The sequence below is a fragment of the Melozone crissalis genome, unplaced genomic scaffold (genome assembly GCF_028551555.1).
Source record: "Melozone crissalis strain CALT ecotype California unplaced genomic scaffold, PUWL_Pcris_2 ptg000019l_1, whole genome shotgun sequence".
In the NCBI taxonomy this organism is placed as follows: domain Eukaryota; kingdom Metazoa; phylum Chordata; class Aves; order Passeriformes; family Passerellidae; genus Melozone; species Melozone crissalis.
The window spans coordinates 20,784,151-20,804,121 of NW_026535797.1; the positions used below are offsets into that span (position 1 = coordinate 20,784,151).

The 19,971-nt window shown below is 41.6% G+C and overlaps 1 protein-coding gene across 4 annotated transcripts in view; it reads right to left on the bottom strand.

Moving 5' to 3' along the window:
- The window catches only part of NDST2 (N-deacetylase and N-sulfotransferase 2), a 126,259-nt gene that overhangs the window by 49,743 nt on the left and 56,545 nt on the right, over positions 1–19,971 (bottom strand). For 3 of the 4 annotated variants that reach the window (XM_054277412.1, XM_054277410.1, XM_054277413.1), the window contains one exon: positions 777–836. The gene's annotated coding sequence lies outside the window, so the exon portion shown is untranslated. Of the gene's footprint in view, positions 1–776; positions 837–12,434; positions 12,507–19,971 lie in introns of all 4 variants that reach the window. The other variant, XM_054277411.1, reaches the window with a different exon arrangement.

The following is a 19,971-nucleotide window of genomic DNA, read 5'->3' on the forward strand; positions in this document are numbered from 1 at the left end:
GGCAGAACAGTGCTTTTTTGCTACATTAGAGTGCAGTATTCAAACATATATACTAAATAAACTCCACAAGAATAACCTTCCCTCACTATTCATCCAGACAGAAATGAGGGGAGAAAGAAAGTAGGACTCCTTTCCTTCAGCACAGAATTTTGACCAATCCAGTATTTCTATTTTTAATTTTTAATTACATTTATGATATTTCCTGTGGGTTTAAGTCATGAATGCAGTTCCAGTATGCTGGGAGGAACATAAATAGTTATTCCCAAAGGGATCTTACAGCTGTTATGCACGGGTCAGAGACTCTGTGAAACGCAAAATCTGAAACTTTAAAAGCTTTTTAGCCCACATCCTTCCCATTTCTTTTCAAAGGCAGAGTTAATGGATAACGACTGACATTGCCCCAAATTTTGCCCAGAAGGTATGGAAGTAATAACACCATCTAAATAAAGTAATATTTTGCAGTAAGCAACCCAGTCCTATCACAGTATTACAGTCCCACAACTGCATCAGAAATTCCGTCCCGATCTAAGTTAACTCATCTGCCACTTTGTGCTGACAACAGTACAACTGAAGACCAGAGACATGAAATTGTTTCCCTGCAACTCTTTATAGAGGGATGAAAGAGAGTGCACCTTCACACTGCAGCAAAATAGTCTAGCCTCCTCCTAAATCCACGTCTCTTTTCTGACATGAGACTGCTCAGGAGGACTTGAGGCCTTCCCCTCACCAAATCTGAATATGTCAGTGCATAAAAATGCAAAAGATTGTGCACTTACCTTTGATCACAGTCTGGTGAAGGAAAACACTCATCTGTTGCTTCACTCAGGAACAAGGTTCTGTTTTAAAAAAAATAAATAGACAAGACAAAATTTAAAACAAGGTTCTGTTTAAAAAAAATAAAGAAAACAACATTTAAAACAATCTTTCCCTCTCTCTCTTCCCTAAGTTAGCCTTCAGCAGTGTTGGTAAACATTTACTTAGCAGGAGCACCTTGGCTCTCCACAAGCAAGGTAATGATTACATTACACTAAACAGGACATGAGGACAGATGGAGGCCCTGACAACAGCCATGTTGGCAATGACTAGACAATGACACAGGGCTGCACTGCAGCAAGCTCAACTGTGCATGAGTGAGAAAGAGTGGGGCAAGGTGAGAAGTGAAAAATGCAGGGGGGAAAAATCCCCCAGTCAACAAACCAGGATCCTGGATTTAGGATCACAAAGGAAAAAGAAAGTTCACAGAACAAGCAAATTCAGTATGAGCTGAGAGAACTGGAAATGCCAGCACAATCTGAAAGGGATTTCTCACACGTGTTCATTAATATTGTCGTCTTTGAAACAACCAACAAAGCAAACTATAACATGTTACCTTCTTTTGTCTTAGCCACAGCTAAATCAGTTCAGTAAAACTTCAATGGTGTGACAAAGTCTGTGTAGCCTATTCCCAAAGCCTTCAAAATTAGGTATACTGTGAAATAAAAACAAGCTCCCCCAAGGAGGGAGTCACACCCTCCTCCACACCTCTGCCTGGCTGGCGATCACAGGGATGGCAGTACTCTGTGAAGCTCAGCTGAAGCTCAGGAAATGTGTCTGTGTACACACACACACTGAGACAGGCACACGGAGCAGCTGGCCAGGAGGGCGTCTCACGAGTCACCAACACCCCCAGGGAGGGGCACAGACTAGACTGCTCTAATTTTACTATACCTGTTGGACAGCCTCTGAAGTCAGATCTTTCACATCAGGTACCTCTGTAGCCTTCCAGTTCACACAGACCCTGACTCAGCAAAAGTTCTGACCTTTGAGTTTCCAATAATCTTTAATACCTCTACAGCCAATTACTGAACAAGAACCACACTTGCCCTGCCTGTAAATATAATGAAGCACACCCAGCTCTCTGCCTTCCTCACATAATTACAAGAGCAAAAGTTTCTCCTCTTTCCTGGTTGGATAAAGATTAGTTTAGTAAAAAAACCACCTATCCTTCTGCAGGACACAATTTTTCTCTTTTCTTTTGATCTATCGTTCTTGTCTTCCTTCATTAAATAGTTTGAGAAGCAGAATAAGAAGCCCTGCATGCCTGGCCTCCGCAGATCCCAAAACACCAGAGTAAACATTGGAACAGCCAGATGAAACCACAAAACAACTAAACTACAGGAGATGTGAATGTTTGATTTCACTGTAAAAAGAATAGACAACTAAAGAAACGTTTTTTTCACAGTACAATCCCATTAGATTAATTGAAAAAACCAGTCAAATTAGGAAGTTAATTACTAGCAGAATTTATAAAATTCTACCCTCATGGTAGTAGGTAAGACCCACACAAGCAGATACACCAACACCCAGCTATTAGCATTTAATAGAAGTTTCCCATAGGGGCTGGCTCTCTGTTTCACTGCAAAGTATCTTGCACTCTCTGGTGTAAACTCTTACCAAGATGCTGATTTGGAACAGGATACAGTATCACTCTGATCTAGCTGATTTTACTTTCCAGGATACAGAAAATTTGAAAAAACCCAAAAGAATTAGCAGATAGCAAATACAGGGGAGACGCTCAGAGAGGAACGTAACTTTCAAATAATTTTGTCTTTAGCTTTTAAAAATTCAACTTACTCCTGCTTACAGAAACTCAGAAAATTGTTATAGGAAGGAGGTGAAGAAACTGCTCTTTGTGCCAATTCTCCACTAAGGCATGTCAAAACAGATACAAGTAGAAATGCAACAGAGCTTGGTAAGAAGGTGGCAGAATTTAATGCCAGCTGAATGGCGTAACAGGGAATTTAAACTGAATGCAATACTTGATAAGTGGTTAAACACAAAGAACAGAGCAATATTATCAACCAGACAGAAAAATCTATCAGTAAAATAGACTGGACTTGGCCAAATCTGATTTTGCTACAAGATTTATTTTACAGAACCTCAATTAAAGGAGCATGAAGTCATTCTGAAAGGGATGACACGGTTGTCATTTCCACAGAAAGCCAAGTGAGGTGGCAAAAAACTTACCTAATGATTTCCCATTTCCCTCCTCCATACATACTCTTGTGCCTATGTCATCCCTGAGAAGCAAACAGATCTGTATGTTTGCAAAGCCCTCAGCACAAAGTGTACATTACACCATTATCAACAGCTGCTTAATACCAGCTCCCAAATGCTGAACAGAAGAGGCAACTCCACATTTCATCTCCAGGCATCAAAGCATTTACTAATGGAAACGAAACTCTGCCTAGCACACAATTAAGTGATTTTGGGAGGATGTCATTAACTCTAGAAGCATCATATCTTTTCCCATGTTTGTATTTACTTGCAAATTTACCAGTCATAACAGTGGAGTGGGAAAGCTCAGGAGCTTGTGTGCCAGCCAGGCAGGCTCCTGCAGGAACTCCTGTTAGTCAGGGTGTGCACCATACAGAGACTCAATAAGCAGTGACATTTGTATTCCTGACAGCTTTATTTCTTCAAACACCAGTCACACTGGAAGTTTCACTTTACTTTTTTACTCCAGAATAAAGGCCAAATCTCAGTATAACAGATGCTGCCTGGAAATCCCATGACACATATGAGAGCACGTGTGTGGTCCCCCTTCACCATTACGAGATAAAACAGCTTTCAGGAAAATGAGAAGGGTACTTGGTTTTTTTAAGCATAAAAACCTTAATATTTACACCTATCAAATATAACAGGGTCCTCTTAGTCAGAATAATAGTATTCACATAGGAGCCCAACCAGGCAGAACTATTTTCTCATGAAGATCTTATCCTCAGTCTGGGCAAACAATCCAAGTCACACTAAACAGACAACAGTTCTACCCTGTATGTCTCTGTAGTAATTACACCAAATAAACACCGACTGTCCTTAGGTTAAAAATATTAATCATTTTAAAAGCCCAAAATACAGCAAAAATACATAATGATAAAGCATACATGGGGAAAAGAGAATATAGCTTGATATAGTCAAAACATGCAAATATTTACAGGAATATGAGAAGAGAAAGAAATCTAGAAATAGTGAGTAGGACACAGAATAGAAAGCCCTACTTACAAAATGGTGGAAATTTTAGTTAATTTCCGCAAAAAAATAGAATTCAGAATAGAAACTACAGCAACTTAAGCTCTGTATTCCTTCAACAAATACTTTATTAGAATTGTGCAGTTTTACAGTTCAAAGCTGCAAAAAGATGAGCAAAGACAGGGCTGGCTTTCTAGTGGTTATAGGAAGTAGAGTATAGATGGACTGCAGCAATCAAACTGGAAAAAAGGAAAATATACATAGAGAAGGAGAAGAGGAAAGACAAAGCTATCTGGGAATGAGTGAAACCAAGGAATAATTATCAGAAAATATTACTGTCAGAAACTGCAATTCCTCAAGAAAAAGGACCATGCAGAAAACTGCATTCACTGCCAAAATCTCCAAACAAGTGAAAGAAATGGAAACTAGGCAGCAAGGATATACTTGAAATAGTTAATTAAGGACACCGGACAACAAAACACATGAATACATCTACCGTAACATATTTATTTGAGACTACACCTGAAATACTGCATCCAGCTCTGGAATACCCAGTACAGGAAGGACATCAACCTGTTGGAGCAAGTCCAAAAGGTGGGGGACCACCAAGATGATTAGAGGGATGGAGCACTTTGCTGTGAGCAAAAACTAAGAGAACTGGGACTGTTCAGCCTGGAAAAAAGACTTTGGGGTGACTTAACTGTGGCCTTCCAGTACCTGAAGGAAGTCTATAAGAAACATGGAGACAGACTACTTACAAGGGAATGTAGTGACAAGACATGGGGGAATGGCTTCAAACAGATAGTAGGAGGAAATTCTTTACTGTGAGAGTGGTGAGACACTGGAACAGGTTGCTCAGAGAAGCTGGGGATGTCCCATCCTTGGAAGTGTTCAAGGCCAGGTTGGATGGGCCCTGAGCAACCTGGTCTAGTGGAAGGTGTCCCTGTCCATGGCAGAGGGGTTGGAATGAGATGAACTTTGAGGCTTCCATTCTGTGATTCCATTATAGTTCCTTTAATACTCATTCACATACATCCAGCAGAATTGGTTTAGGAAGGGAAATGTTTTCTGAGACACACTGAAGCTCTCAAGTGAACTTGAAATTTTCACAAGAGAAAGCAGTCTAATTTTCAAAGTTCTAGATCTGATCCCTTAAATTCCTCCTCTCCCTCCTGTATGAGGGCTGTCTTCAATGTAATACACCAGCAAATTTTTCACAGCAGAAGAAAAAGGCAGAACCACCTGATAACGGAGAACCATCAAGGTCACAGCACTCAGCCCTGCCAGATTTCAAGAAGTGTCTGGCTAACATTCTCAGGCCCTATGATGTGATTCTTGGGGCTCTCCTGTGCAGGGCCAGAAGCTGGACTTTAATTACACTTGTGGGTCCCTTCCAACTCAGAATATTCCAAGGCTTTATGATCACTTTGATAATGTTAAGCAAATGGCTTAGTACAGTCCATCATTCATCCAATGCCCTAGTTCAGATCTTGCATGTCCTTCCGGGGCATCGCCTTGCCTGTGCACAAAGGAAAGGATTCCTCCCCAGGAGCCGATTCATGGCACAAAGGGCAGCTGGCCCAGGCCCTGTCTGCCACCAGCATGGCTGTGCTTGCTTGCAACCATGCTGCTCTGAAATGCCCATGGCCCTGACTGCTTCAGCAGGCTGACTTTCAGAAAGGCCAATACAAGCAGGGAAGTGTTCAGAGTGACGCTGTCTTTGCCTCTGCCCTTTTCTCTCCTGCTATCAGCTTAGCTGTAGGCCACCAGACAAGCAAAAAAGCAAACCAACTGCAACCAAGGCCAATGGGGAAAAAGCTATCTGTAGCCTTCTTCCCAGTGCTACAGCCTAGCAGCTGAAATCATGTCACCTTTGTGAGAAGAAATTTGTAAAGAAAGGGGGAATGACTACAATATTACAAAAAGATCTCTCCTGGTTCTCATTTGTTTTTGCTCTCATCGGGTGGTAGGAGTGATGAAGCCTTCTCAGCTGATTAATCTCCATTGCTACTCTTCCCTCTTCCTCTCCACTCCCACCCTTTGTGACTGTTCTTTAATGAGCAAAGAAGAGTCTTGAAGAAGGAACAACTATGATTTATGTATTAGATAGATAAATCTTGAATGACTGTCAGTTTCCATCCTGCCACAGAGCCACTGCCTCCTGGCAGCAATGTTGTAATTAAGATGATAGCATTGAGTATTCTCTGAATTACTGGGTTAAAGTAGTACAGCACTGTATTTAAACCTTTCACCCCATTCAGATAATTTAAACAATTCTGCTAATGGCTTGTTTAAACTAATCCTCCTCAAAGCATTCCAAATTAAGAGCACCCAAAAGGACTAGACACCTAGTTTGGTACTTGTCTTTTCCTGGTCCTAGTAAACCATGGCTCACACAGTCAAATCAATGCCTTATCCCTCTGTACCTGTCACAAAGTCATTGCTACCTTAAGAAAAATAGCATTAAAAAAAAAGCAGCAAACAAATAACCAGATTCATGAAAGACAATCATGTGTTATGTTTCCAGATAGCCTGAAAACACCTAGCTGCCCAAATCCCACAGGAATGAACTTAATGTCAACCAAAAGCTACATAAAGGTTTTGTACCTAAATGGTGACCCCCAGTGAATCAGCGAACAGCTACCATGGAGAATTTGCTTCTCACATTTTATTCTTCTATTAAATAAAGAAAACTAAGCCAGAAGTCTGTCAACTTTATGTTTTTCCTTTATCACTGTCAGTATTTGATCCGGACAGTATTGCCTCTTCAGGTTCCTTATGCCTACTTTTATCTCTGTCTTTTAACACAAATGACATGCACTCTACATTGCAGAGCACATTCCTCCATTATCTCAGATGCTGTTGGGAAAAGAAGTATAAACAGCTCCTTGCTTCACCTCACCCATGAGCCTATAATGACATGAATCTGCAATTCTAAATTACAACTCACCCCCACTAAGGAATGAACTCAAACTAGAATTAACATTGTTCATTTTTATAAAGGAGGAAACCAATTAAGCCAAAAACCTATACATAAATATAACATAGAAAACACATTTTATATGATGGTAAAGACACACTGCAATAAAGAAAATGGAGTTTTGCCCATAATTCAGTGTAAATCTGCTGTTTAAGCAACTTCTTCATATGCACTTTGAAGTTCATAGCAGTAGCCTCCAAGATGCCCAAAAGGTGGCAATATCACAGTTGGCTGTACAGAAAAGAATGTACAGTAAAAATAAATACTCAATCCAATAAACCAAGTAAAAAATTACAGATAGTTTTCCTGGATACACACACACAGAGCTGAATGAAATCCAAATCTGGAAGAATAAATATAACATCTTGAAGCCAAATTGGGCAAGACTTGTTGCAGATTGCCTATATCCACACCTGTTTTATTTCCATACATGAGAGAAAACAGGTTTAAAAAAAATCATGCTTTTAGGGGAGTGAAGGGAAAGAAGAAATTAAAACTTCCTACCCAATTACTTATTACTTGCTTGCTTAGTGCTCAGCTCCAAATTCAGCAATGCTCAGAAACAGACATATCTTCAGGATTTTCCTCACACTTCAGGAATGATAGCCTTCTTTCTCTTTCCACAGAGGCTTCTCAAGCTCTGCTGCTCACTGCTGCTACTCTCCAAAATGCCCAAATACCTGACTGCTGATGATTAAGATTGCAGGTGCAGTCAGTTGATGAGGAATACACAAATGTTGAACAGACTGTTCCCTCCTCCCTCGGGGCTCCCAATTGTCACTGAGCTTGACTGTATAAGTGCTCAAACTGTCACCAAACCTTCCCACATATGGAAACAGATACCTGATACACCCAGAAAAGTCTCCACTACCATATATGCTTGTTTGGGAAGTATAGTTAAATACACTATTTTACTCTATCATTCTGCTTCCTTTATGTTTTCTGGCATGCAGAGGTAAAACAATTTGTGGCACAAACCTATTTTGAAAGACTACAAATTATGCACTTGCTTGATCCTTGTACATTATGCCTGGGAAAAAAAATCTTTGCATAAATCAGTAATCATGAGACAATAATACAGATTATGGATACTGAGAGAGCAGTGCCAGAACAATCTGAGGACAGCATTATCAATTCTTTCGATGCTAAAGGTACAAGGACTTGGCTGCCTAATTTTACTTCATTTTATGAAGTCAACAATCTGACTGTGGTTGAATTGTAAAGGAAGAATGGCATCTGAAAAAAGGTCCATATGATCAACCAACCTGAGTTCAAGAAACATCACAAATGCTTTGAGATTAGCAGTCAGAAAAGTCTGCAGATTCTCTAGGACACTGGGTTATGATCAGGGAGAAGTGTCAGTACTGACAGACTGACTCATGGAAACACAACTAAAGCAGCTCTGTGTGGCATTGTTTGAGAGCCACTGACCCAGAAAGGCACTAAAGTAAAGCTGTACATAACACTCCCAGTGCAGGCAGCACCCAGCTCTGGGCTCTTCTGCTGGAAGGGAAACACTGCGTGAAGCTCCACAATTTTATAGCTCACATTAACAGCTAAAGGAGCTTTGTGCTTGCAATGAAATAAAAATTCCTGCTCACCTTCTTAATTTCCTTTCATATCTCAAGTTAAAAGCTCTCTGCTGCCATCCTTCTTTCTCTTCCCCTCTCTTACTCTATCCTTTCACAGTAATTCTGAGTCAATCAGATTAAATTCCCTGCGTTTCCATGCAAACATCTGACTTTCCTGGCTTCACTGGAATCTCAGCAAAGGCCCCCCTCCCACTCCTCTCATCCCAAGACACTGAGGCATGCACAACTTTCCCTGAGCATCATTTCGGAATAAGGCCACACTTGTGTTTTTAAGAGGGGCATCCAGCCAGCTGGAGGTTTCTTTATGGCTTCACTAAGTGAAAAGCCTTTTAGACTTGTAGACTGAGCCAAAACCTTGACCTACCATGCCCTTGTGGGGCCAACAACATTCTCCCACTACTTGAGAGAGAAAGTACATGAACTGTCAGTTTGGACAATGCACTCAGGCACATGGTGGGACTCTTGGGGTGTCCTGCACAGAGACAGGAGTTGGACTTGTTGATCCTGATGGGTCCCCTCTAAGTCAGCATATTCTGCTGTTTTATGGTTCTGACTCTATGCAAAAATCATGCAAGTGAGTATTATCACTGCATACTATCAGTGTTTCAGTAGAAAAAAACACAGAAAGGTCCCATGTGCAGGGCAAATATTTTTTTAAGACTTTGAATCAACTCTGCTCCATTTTAAGGCAGTTGGAAAAAAATATTCTAAAGCAGAAGATGTGGTTTGAGTTTCAGAACACATTCCAGTGTGAGAATCTGATCAAATGCTTGTCAGAACCATCAGAAGCATTTTCACTGAATTGAACAAGCACTGGGTCAGGATCTAAATCTGTGTTATGCCAGTATTTGTACATAGATTTACAGATATAAACACCATGCTGTACACTACTGTTGTAATTTTTTTGCATGTAATTGTCTAAGCATTACACATGAATCACAGCAAAGGGTTGGGTTTTTTTAATAATATTAAAAAATTCCTTCTCCTTTGGGACCCAGCCATAACCCATTCTTATCTTTGTAATAACATAGATTTTCATCTCACTAATCTTCTTCCATCCTCAATACAAAAAGAGAATTTGCTAAGTGGATGACTAACCAACCCCCTTTCAGTAAAGCATCACTCTGCTTAGGTGTTTTGACACTCCTAAGCTATATTTTTCTACTCTTTTTTTTTGAAAATGCATGTTCCTTTTGTTTCCCTAGATTTACACCAGACAAAGTCAGAGACAATGCTCCATCTGAGTTACCTCATAAATCAGCAAAAACTTAAGGGGAAACTGCCTTTACCATCTTAGCGGTGCAAACAGAAACTTGTCCAGCCTTAGATAACAAACCATCTTGCTGGTGAACTGCATAACCCTCACTGTCCTGAACACACCCCCGCTCCCATGAACTAAGGCACCTGCAGATTATAAGGCTTTTCATGGGAAACAGTTCTTTTCTCATTCCTTCTCTTCATCTTAACTACCAGTCTAACCTGAATTGTATAGCCAAAAGACAAATAACTTCTCAACTGCCAACACTTAAACCACTTTGTATTTCCAACCACCATTTTCACCAGGCAAAGGCTCTGCCATCTCACCCTCACCCAGACTCAAGTCTGACTCAACTGTCAAAAGAAAAACAGAACTGTTCAAATACAACAGCATTTAGGCCTTCTGTCAATGGAATAGCAGAGCTCTCCCTAAAACAGGCTAAGTGTAGTTTTTCTGATCTACAGTACAGCAAAACTGAGGAAGAGAACACGAGCTTGGATACTTACCATGTCAGCAGCAGAACTGGGCACGTGAGGACACAGGAACAGAGTTCACAGGCTCTAACCATTGCCTTTTTGCCCCTGGAGCACTATTTTGTGTCCAACCAGAGCATTCCCCTAATTTTCTCCTCCCATGGAACACAGGCCATGTTCTCTGAGGTTCCTGGCCTAGGCCAGGGCTGAGACTGTGATGCTCTCAGAGTTTTATCTTCCAGGTGCCATTGTATATCACCACAAACATTAAATAGCCAACATTCAATATAGGTCACCTCAAGTGTTTACCAAAGGCAAAAGGCAGATTTTGATGAAAAAAATAACTTCCTGCTAAAAATCACCGTTCCTTCCTTTGTCTTCCTAGCACCTTCTCTCCTATTCCAGCTTACCCTCAGTTTTAATAGTTTCCCTACCAAAGAAGATCCCACACTGCATCACAAAATTTAGAAAAAAATTTTCTGCAAGAAGATTAATACCTTCTTACCTAGAAAAGCACAAGTAGTTCTGATAAAATCAGATTTTAGAGTTTATCTGAGCCATCTTTTCCCATTTTCAATGGCAGCTGGATGACAGTTTTCGATCTCTTTCACTGCCTTTCTTGTCTATCTCTGCAGGACCCAAGCTAATAAAGCCTCCCATTAATGAAATGACTATGCCAAGGTACCGGCAGATGGTCCTGTGTTCCAAGCACATCTTCCCATTCCCTCCCTCCCAGAAGTCCTAATCTATACACAGTGTAATCGCCACAAAAACATATGCTCCCTGACAGAGAGCTTCCCTCCCATTATCTCTGTACTCCAGGGGATTGCCCCTGAAACCTCAGTGACACAAAGCAACTCCCCTCCTACTCAAGTCTCAGCTTCCTGTGTGCCTGAACACACATTCAGCAGGTCATGGCTGAAGTACCTGTACAAGGCTTAAAATCCATATTAATCTGTCTGTGATACTGCCCACAGCCTAGGCTATTTCTAAGTAAAATGCACAGACACAAACCCACACTTTTTTTAAAGTAATATATAGCTGATATTTCTGACGTGCAACACTTTGTTACTGCTTTACTTACAGGTTCCTAATAACAGTGCACGAGCCTTTCTCAAAGACAAAAGCCATAAAGGGTAATTTATTACATTGGTTACCAGGAAATCTCTTGAGCAACACTTTCACTTAAATGCTGAGTCAGTTACTAATTGGGTATCTCATATATCTTAAAATAATCTGTTTGTTTCATCTGCTGGCTCCCTCTTCCCCATCAATTTAATCAGATTATTGTGATTGATGAATTCATTAATATGGTCATAGTATCCTGAGAGCAGAGCAACTTCTAGAGAGAAAGCTTTAGGAAGGAAGAGCAAATATCTCCCTTTTGCACACACAGATAGCTTCATGCAGAGGAACAAAAGAATGTTATCAGTTTCCCAGCTGTGGGCAGGGCTGCACAAAGGATATTTCTAGACACTTCAGATCACTGTGGCTGCTCTGCAGGAGTCCCTCAGAGAAGATGAGGGGTATGATGGGAACAGACAGGTCACCATAATATGAAGGGTTGTTTTAGCTCTCAAAATTGACTCCAAACCTTCTGAAACATCATTTCTTTACAGAGGAAGAGAAAATTTTTATTGTCACTTCTTCTCTGCATTTAATTCCAACAGTACTGAATAACTTTTTCACACTCCAGATAGGGAAAAACCCCTAACAGAAAGTAGAAAAGCTTCCTTTTAATCTTTGCTGCCTCCTTTTCAACTTCAAGTTGAAAATCTTCAAAATAAGACCTTTTCTCATACCTCCTAACACCTCAAGTCACTGACTGTCATAGGGAATATCTTCAGTTTAGTAACTCCAAAACTATCTTACAAAAGGCGAAAGAGTTAAAAAGCTTGTTCATTTTCAAGTGAAACAAAAACAAATAGGTCTAATGCAGGCAACAGTGGACAAGAGAAAAAGAGTAAGAAACATTCGTTAGCCAGGAGTAAAAATAAGATAATTATGTTTCTGTATCTATTGTCATTCAAAAAATGAAGAAGCAAAAACGCTTTGATAGCACATTTCCCCAATCTTCCCAAACACTATAGGAAAGGAAAAAAAGTCAAGAATTTGGCACTTACCAGGAAAATCAGTAACTACAGAAAAGCATGCCAGAGCACTGCTCAAGTTCCCAGGAGCCATCATCTCAGGAGCTGAGGAAGAAGATATAAATGACCTCTACTTGTGCTTACTAGATGTCTGAAACTGTATTCACTCTCCCTTGAGCTGTAACTTTATATCTTTCTAAAAACTTCATAAACCAGATGAAAAACATGTTTCTTAAAAACATCGTAAGACACGAAATTTCTAATGAAGAAATCTAGACTCTACCTCCTGCTGTCAGAGCAACAACCAAGGTGACACTGAGCATTTGAAGATCAAACAGGCTCTCGGGTGAGCATTTCTTAAATGAAGAATTTGGATGAGGATTACTTTGGGAGGATAGCCAGTCTGATAAACAGCAGCAAGCAAACAGGAAAAGCTACTTGTTGCAGGCAGAAATGCACAACAGGCTTCCAGAAACTAACCGAAACTAACCACATATACATAATTAAAGCAATTCATTACAGTTACATGGCTTCACACATTTGGAAATGCATTTTCCCATTCTTAGTCTGGGAGAAGTGTGCTTATTCATGAAAACTGAAAGGGAACGCGTACTAAACAGTTTTGAAAAATTCTAGAACAAAGTGTGAGAATGGAACATTTGAGATGGTATTATCTTGCAAATGTCTCCGGATTCTTCTCTGGTCACTGTGTGGGCAGCACATTCCCAGGACAGAGAGCAGGGTAGGCGGGAGAAAGGGGACTGTAAAACTATTCATGAACAGAATTTCGTCTTTACCCGCTGAGGTTCACTAGGGACCTAGTGGAGCTGTCGGGAGGAGGGAGGGAAAGGGGAGGGAGGGAAAGGGTTGTTTCCCTCAGGACGTGAGGGCACACGGAGCCTGACACCGCCCGCCTCGGAGGAGGCCGAGCCACGAGAGCGCAGCCCCCGCCGCTCCGGGCCCACAGAGCCTTCCATGGCTCGGCTCGGGCTGGGCCCTCCGCAATCGCCTTTGGATGTGCCAAGTGCAATCCTTCACGAGGAAAGTTAATCCATCACAGTGAAGTTCTTACAAAACAGCCAGCCCTTTCCCCATCCCCCGCACAAATAAAAAAATAAAAGTCTCATCACCTACACTTCCCCTGAGCCCAGCAAAGCTTAAGGATGCTCCCCGAGGCAGACAAACCAAAGAGGCCAGTGCAGACCCTGGGCTTACTGCTGTGCTGATAAACGAGGCCTATGGCGCCCAATGCCTGCAGAGTCAGGTCCCCACATACATCATCACTCACCTTGCTGCTGCAAGCACTGGAGCCATCCCAAACCTTCCTGCTACAGGAAACATCAGAAAATGCCCCAGCACACAGCACATTAATTCTGACTTAGAATGCTGGTAGAAATAGAAAATGCAGACTGCACTCTCTAGGGAAGGACCCTGTCCACTATTTTGCTTCCAAGCATCTTCTGCCAGCAGATCGTCCTTTCCCCCATTGAGCAGTGCCCTCTGTGACACAGGGCAGCTCTATAACCAAGGCAATGTGAGAAAGCAAGGTCTGTCTGGGGCTCTGACCATGAGGACAGATTTTGCAGCTGTGAGATGAAATAACATGCAATTGCTAACAAGTGGATGATAAGCCCTGAGTATGTAGCAGACAGCTACTAGTACAGGCTGCCTATGGACACAACAGCACTGAATAGTGCCCACAAGACAGGGGGCAAAGGAATAGGTGAGGGAAACACAGCTGGAGAATCCTGATAACTGGTTTATCTGTGCAGCCCATCATTACTCCAGGTATCTCTCACAGCTGAGGGACACAGAAATCAGAGTCTGTGAAACAGCCCTGGCCCCTTTAAAAATGTTCTCCCTGTGAGAGACAGAAGATGCATTCATACACGGTAGACTGCAAAAATGGTAAAAGTGAGTGTTTGGGGTCTTCTGAGTTCAGGGTTAATTTCTATCCCATTTTTAGACCAGTAACATCTGGGGCTCAAGAGGCTGATGTAGGATGAAGAATGATATAAAAGAGAGAGAAAATTACTCTGCCATGCAAGAAGAGAACGATCTAACAAGCAGAACTGAAATGCAATAGAATGACAGAAGTCAACAGGCTGCAATCACAGTGGGCTACAAACCAGAATACATCACACTAATGAGGTAGGAAAAGATTTGTCATATGCAGAGGATTACAGAGAGTCTAATAAAAACATTTTCTATTAGGAGAAAAACAGAATCTAATTATATGGAAACAACTTTCCTATCATACAAATCATGGTACAAAATACAGAACAGAAATTCAGAAAGAATGGCAGGTAACTGATATAAAACAAGCTAAAGATAAAATCATAATACTGATGACAGAAAATACAACTATTTGAACTAATCAAACAGAACAGTAGAAAACTATTTCAAAGATTTGAAGTCACAAATGCTGTACTCTAAACATACAGAAATGGTAGTGCAATGAGTTTTTGATTAATGAATCTGACTTCTGCAGCTTACAAATGAGTTCAAATGAAGGACTTGGGCTTTTGTGCTATATTCATGCAGCATCCAAAACAGCTAGCACCTGACCTGTGCAGGACTCTATGCACTTTGGCAATACAAACAAACAGACTGCAATCCAAACAGTAACTTCACATGTACATGTATTTCTCTCAGAAGAATTTAATTATGTAGAGGAAACATGAGGACACATTATATTTAAGCAAAGTACTAAACAGTGAAAATTATAACCACTCATACTTCTTGTTGAACAGGGTCATAAATTACTAGCTCAAAAAAAGAGGAAAAACCAGACACCTTAATGAAGGTCCACTGTGTGCTCGATAAAAAATGACAATAAAAATACACATTAAGTTATATTAAGATGCATAAGAAACTAAGAGATGAGTAGTACAAGAACTAACATGTGCATTCCACTGTGAAACACTGTTCAGTTCTCACCAGTTGATCCTAAAACAACAGAAAAACATTGAAGTAATGGATTGAAATTATTAATTGATGAAAACAAAGACAATCATCTGAAGTCTGTTTGGTTTGGGTTTTTTTTGCTGTTGCTGGGGTTTTGTTTTTTTGTTTTCTAAAATTGCATTTAAGAAGCACATGAAAAAATCCTCAACAGTCAAGAGGAGAGGCTGGTCAGATTAAAAACTATTAATTTAGTTTCCTAATAAAAGAACAAGGGAATATATAATGCTACTCAGGGCAAAAAATGTGCGTAATTTGAGATAATATAGTTACACATCATACACAATTATCCTGTAGTATTTACTGTAGCATTACACTGATGTTAAGAAAATTATAAAATATTGATATTTGTAAGTAGAATATTTAAATTAGAACAACAAACAGCAATCAGAAAGAAAAGGAAACATGTTCATTTCAAAGAAAAACATTACAGTAAACACCTAGGATAAATGTAATATAATCATCTTCTACAGAAGTTTTTTCTTAAACAGAGCTATTGCTGACAAAGGAAAGACTTGGAATCTTGATGGACAGACGCTCTGGTCCACTAACAAAAATGGAAAAGACATACCAGCAGCAGTTTCATCTGCAGAAAAAGCCACATAAATAATATCACTATGGAGTGATAAAAAATCTTATGAAATGTGCCACAGAAAGACAGAACAAAGATCTTCTGGTTTAAGCTTAAGGAAAGAGACAACGGGACAACATACAGTCAAAGCTGTAACAGAAGGTAAGATAACAGTAATTGACAACACTGGGCCAATCTTTTTAAAATCAAGGAGGTTTTGTACACATTTTGAGCATTTCTGGAGATTTTTTAAATATGATTTAAGGACCCAGACCCTTAAATATGTAGGACAGACTACTGTTGGTCCTGCAGCAAATATGAGGAGAATGAGAAGAGAGAAAACAGAATTTTTGTTGCATGCCACATGCTGTTTATCAGTAGTGTGGGTGGTTGGTGTTAGGCAGGAACAGCCTAAAAAAAAAAAAAAAAAAAAAAAAAAAAAAAAAAAAAAGCCACTGAAATACCACATTCTAACCCTCTGCTCTAACATTTTCATCTTTTCAACTATTTCAGCTACATAAAGACAAAGTGATCTTGCAGGTAGTTTGTGCCTTTGTTCCATCACTTGTGGTAATTTTTCTCACCTAAAATGACTAAGCTGGCACCATGTCTTACGGTCTCAGGGTACCTCAAGGGCTGGCTGCCCCAACAGAAAGAGTGGAAAGCCCAGGGCGCTTAAGGGCCACACACACACACACATATCTGAACATGGTGGGCAGAGCTGTGTGTTGGTGACAATCCCAAGCAAGGAGAGTGACAGAACAGGTCTAAGAGTCACCCAAACGTTCAGTTCACAGCAAAAGGACTGAACAAGACAGACTGGGACTGAAGGCTGAGGCCTGAGTTGGAGGAACTCCCTGGACTGCTGGGAAAACAAGGGCACAGGTAGAGGCCCAGAATGAAGGTTTTCAGGACATTGGTGCCTTCAGGGCTGGTGCTTAGTTGCTTTCTGCAACCTCTGAGTGCAAGAAAGGACTGAGAACATCTGAAGGAACAGACAGATGATGTGCCAAAGATCAAGGGTGGTTTATATCATACATTCTACTGTCCCCATGGGAATATTCAGAAAATTACAGATCTCTGAGGGTTTTTTTACTCCTGGGAATATATATAAAATTACAGATATTTGAGAGCAGTTTTCTTACAAATTATGTAAACATATTCCCACCAGAGAGGGTGGGGGAGGATGGGAGGTGTAGGGAATTGGGAAATAATTCTTTCCCACTTCACCTGCATTGGAGTGCTCTTCTGTAATTGCTCGTTCAACCCATACTGGCCTCTTTATACCAGTGCAGTCTCCACTCAACTATATCTTAAAAGGTCTGAAGTAGCATTTTGCCTTCAGCAATCACCATCCCAAGTGTTCTAAATGCTCTTCACAATACAGGCAATGCAGCTGCACGCCCTTCTTCAAGGCTCTGCTAGTGTCTCTCACACCCTCGTCAAACACAGCTCAGGGAAGGGGAGCCTCACCTGCAAGAGAAGGCACTCCTGCAAGTTAGGGAAGAGTGAGGAGGTGTGACATGAACAGAAAACAGCAAACCTAAAGAGAAGATAAAATCTTGTGGACTAATTCCTTCCACATGAGCAGTGCTGGGCTTGTCTACATCGATACTGTTGTTTAAAATTTCCTGTGTTCCAGTGCTGCCAGTGCCCGCGGGGCTGACGCGCGAAGCGCCGCTCTGCACCAGTTTCCCAGCACTGCCATTATTCCACAGCCTCGCTGCCGCTCGAATGGGACACATCCGCTCCTCGCCTTCCCGGGACTTCCCTGCTTTAAAACACTTGACAAGCACAGTTTAAAATTTAAAACCATAACAACACACTTCTCTGCATGTTGGAGGAAAAATCCAGGCCCAAGGGTATAATTTCATACATTCGGTTAAGCCATGAAGAAAGGTACTGTGGATGCAGAAAAAAAACCAGCCTTCCGTGATTTGTTGGGGTTTGCCACATAAAACTGCAAACACTGAACTTACGATTAAAAATCATACACCTAGGTTTTTTTGGTCAAGTAGCTTAAAAATGTAAAAGTACACAAAGTTGTTAGCAATGTTCAGCTAACTGTTACAACACACTGACCTCTACCTTAACTCACATGGCTCTAACTTCAAAGCCTGCTTAAAACTATTTAAATACCAACATTCTTAAGCACAGCAGACATGCTGCACACTCAAATGGAGCCAGCCTGCTGCATGTGAAAGCTGGTTTCTGTAGTTACTCCCCCTTATTTCCCAGGCTAAGCTTACCTGTTCTCCAGAGCAAGAGCTTCCTGTTACATTTCTGAGAACAGTGGTGTTTTCCTGCTCTATCACCCTTGGACTACTACTTTTTATTTCCCTGCCATGGGCTGACCCTGGCTGGATGCCAGGTGCTCACCCAAACTGCTCTATCACTCCCCTCCTCAGCTGAACTGGGAGAGCAAATATAATGAAAGGCCCATGGGTCAAGATAAGGACAGGGAAATCACTCACCAATTACTGTCATAGGCAAAACAGACTCGACTTGGGGAAAAAATTAGTTTCGTTTATTACCAATCAAATCAGAGTTGGATAACGAGAAATAAAACCTTATCTTAAAAACACCTTCCTTCTTTCCAGGTTTCACTTTATTCCTGATTTTCCCTACATCCCCTCAGCAGTGCACAGTGAACGGGAATGGGGGTTGCAAGCAGTGCATCACACATCACCCTTGCTGCTCACACTCTTCCCCTGCTCCAGCACAGAGTTCCTTCACTTGAGACAGTACTCTACAAACTTCTCCAAGGTGAATCCTTCCCATAGGCTGCAGGTCAAGAACTGCTCCAGCATGGGGCCCTTCCAGAGAGCACAGTCCTTCAGGAACAGAGGGGTTCCCTGTGGGGTCCCAAGTCCTGCCTGCAAAGCTGCTCCAGCATGGGCTCCTCCCCATGGGTCCACAGCCCCTGCCAGGGGCCTGCTCCAGCACAGGCTTCCCTCGGGGCCACAGCCTCCTTTGGACACTTCCACTTGCCCCACTCTGGGGCTCTCCATGGGCTCCAGGTGGATGTCTGCTCCACCATGGCCCTCCATGGCTGTGAGGGCCCGTCTGCCTCACCATGATCTTCACCTGGGGCTGCTGTGAAATCTCCATCCCAGCAGCTGGAGCACCTCCTGCTCCCCCTTGTGCAAGGACACTGATGTCTACAGAGCTGTTCCTCTCACATCTCCTCACTCCTCTCACTGGCTGCAAATGCTGCTGCACAACTTGTGCCTCTCCTAATTCCTTTATCCCAGAGGTGTAACCACCATCTCTGATGGGCTCAGCCTTGGCTAGGAGCAGGTCCATCTTAGTACCAGCTGGTATTGGATCCATCAGACACAGGGAAAGCTGATAATACCTTCCACAGAAGCCATCCCTGTAGCCCTCCCTCTAGCAGAACCATGCCATGAAAACCCAATAGATTCCCTTTTTGCCAGCTGCAGTGGAGGCAAGCACAGAGCTTCTTTGTTACAAGTGAAAAGTTTGCACCATTTCCCCAGTGGCTCTGCAGGTGCCCTTTCAATTGTGGATGGGGAGGAACCAAAGGCTGCACTGAAATTCCAACGTGGCTGTCCTGCTTATACCTGGCAGGTGTACAGAGACTCCCTGCCACGACTGACTGAGCAGGAAGGGCACTGGGGAGTCCACCTGCTTGTGCCATTGTAGAGGCTGTAACACTACAGAGATTCCTTTAAATAAGAAACATACAAGGAATCTGAAAGTATTACTTACAGAAGGACAAAACAGCACTGGAATTTTTGCAATCATCCATAAAATTAACCAAGAACAGAACTCTTGTAAAAGCTTGTGTCTCATAAGATGACAGCCAAGCAGCAGGAAAGCCTGGTCTGCTAAAGCTCTTCAACACAGACTTTCTGGAACTTCCAGCATCTTTTCCACTGCATTTGTTACTGATTCTGTGTCTTGAAGGACACTGGAGCAAAAACACCACATCAAGAAAATTATCTGCCATCAGCAGTGATTATAAGGAAATGCCATAGTTGAACCAATGTCAAAAAGAGTTTAACTGCCTAA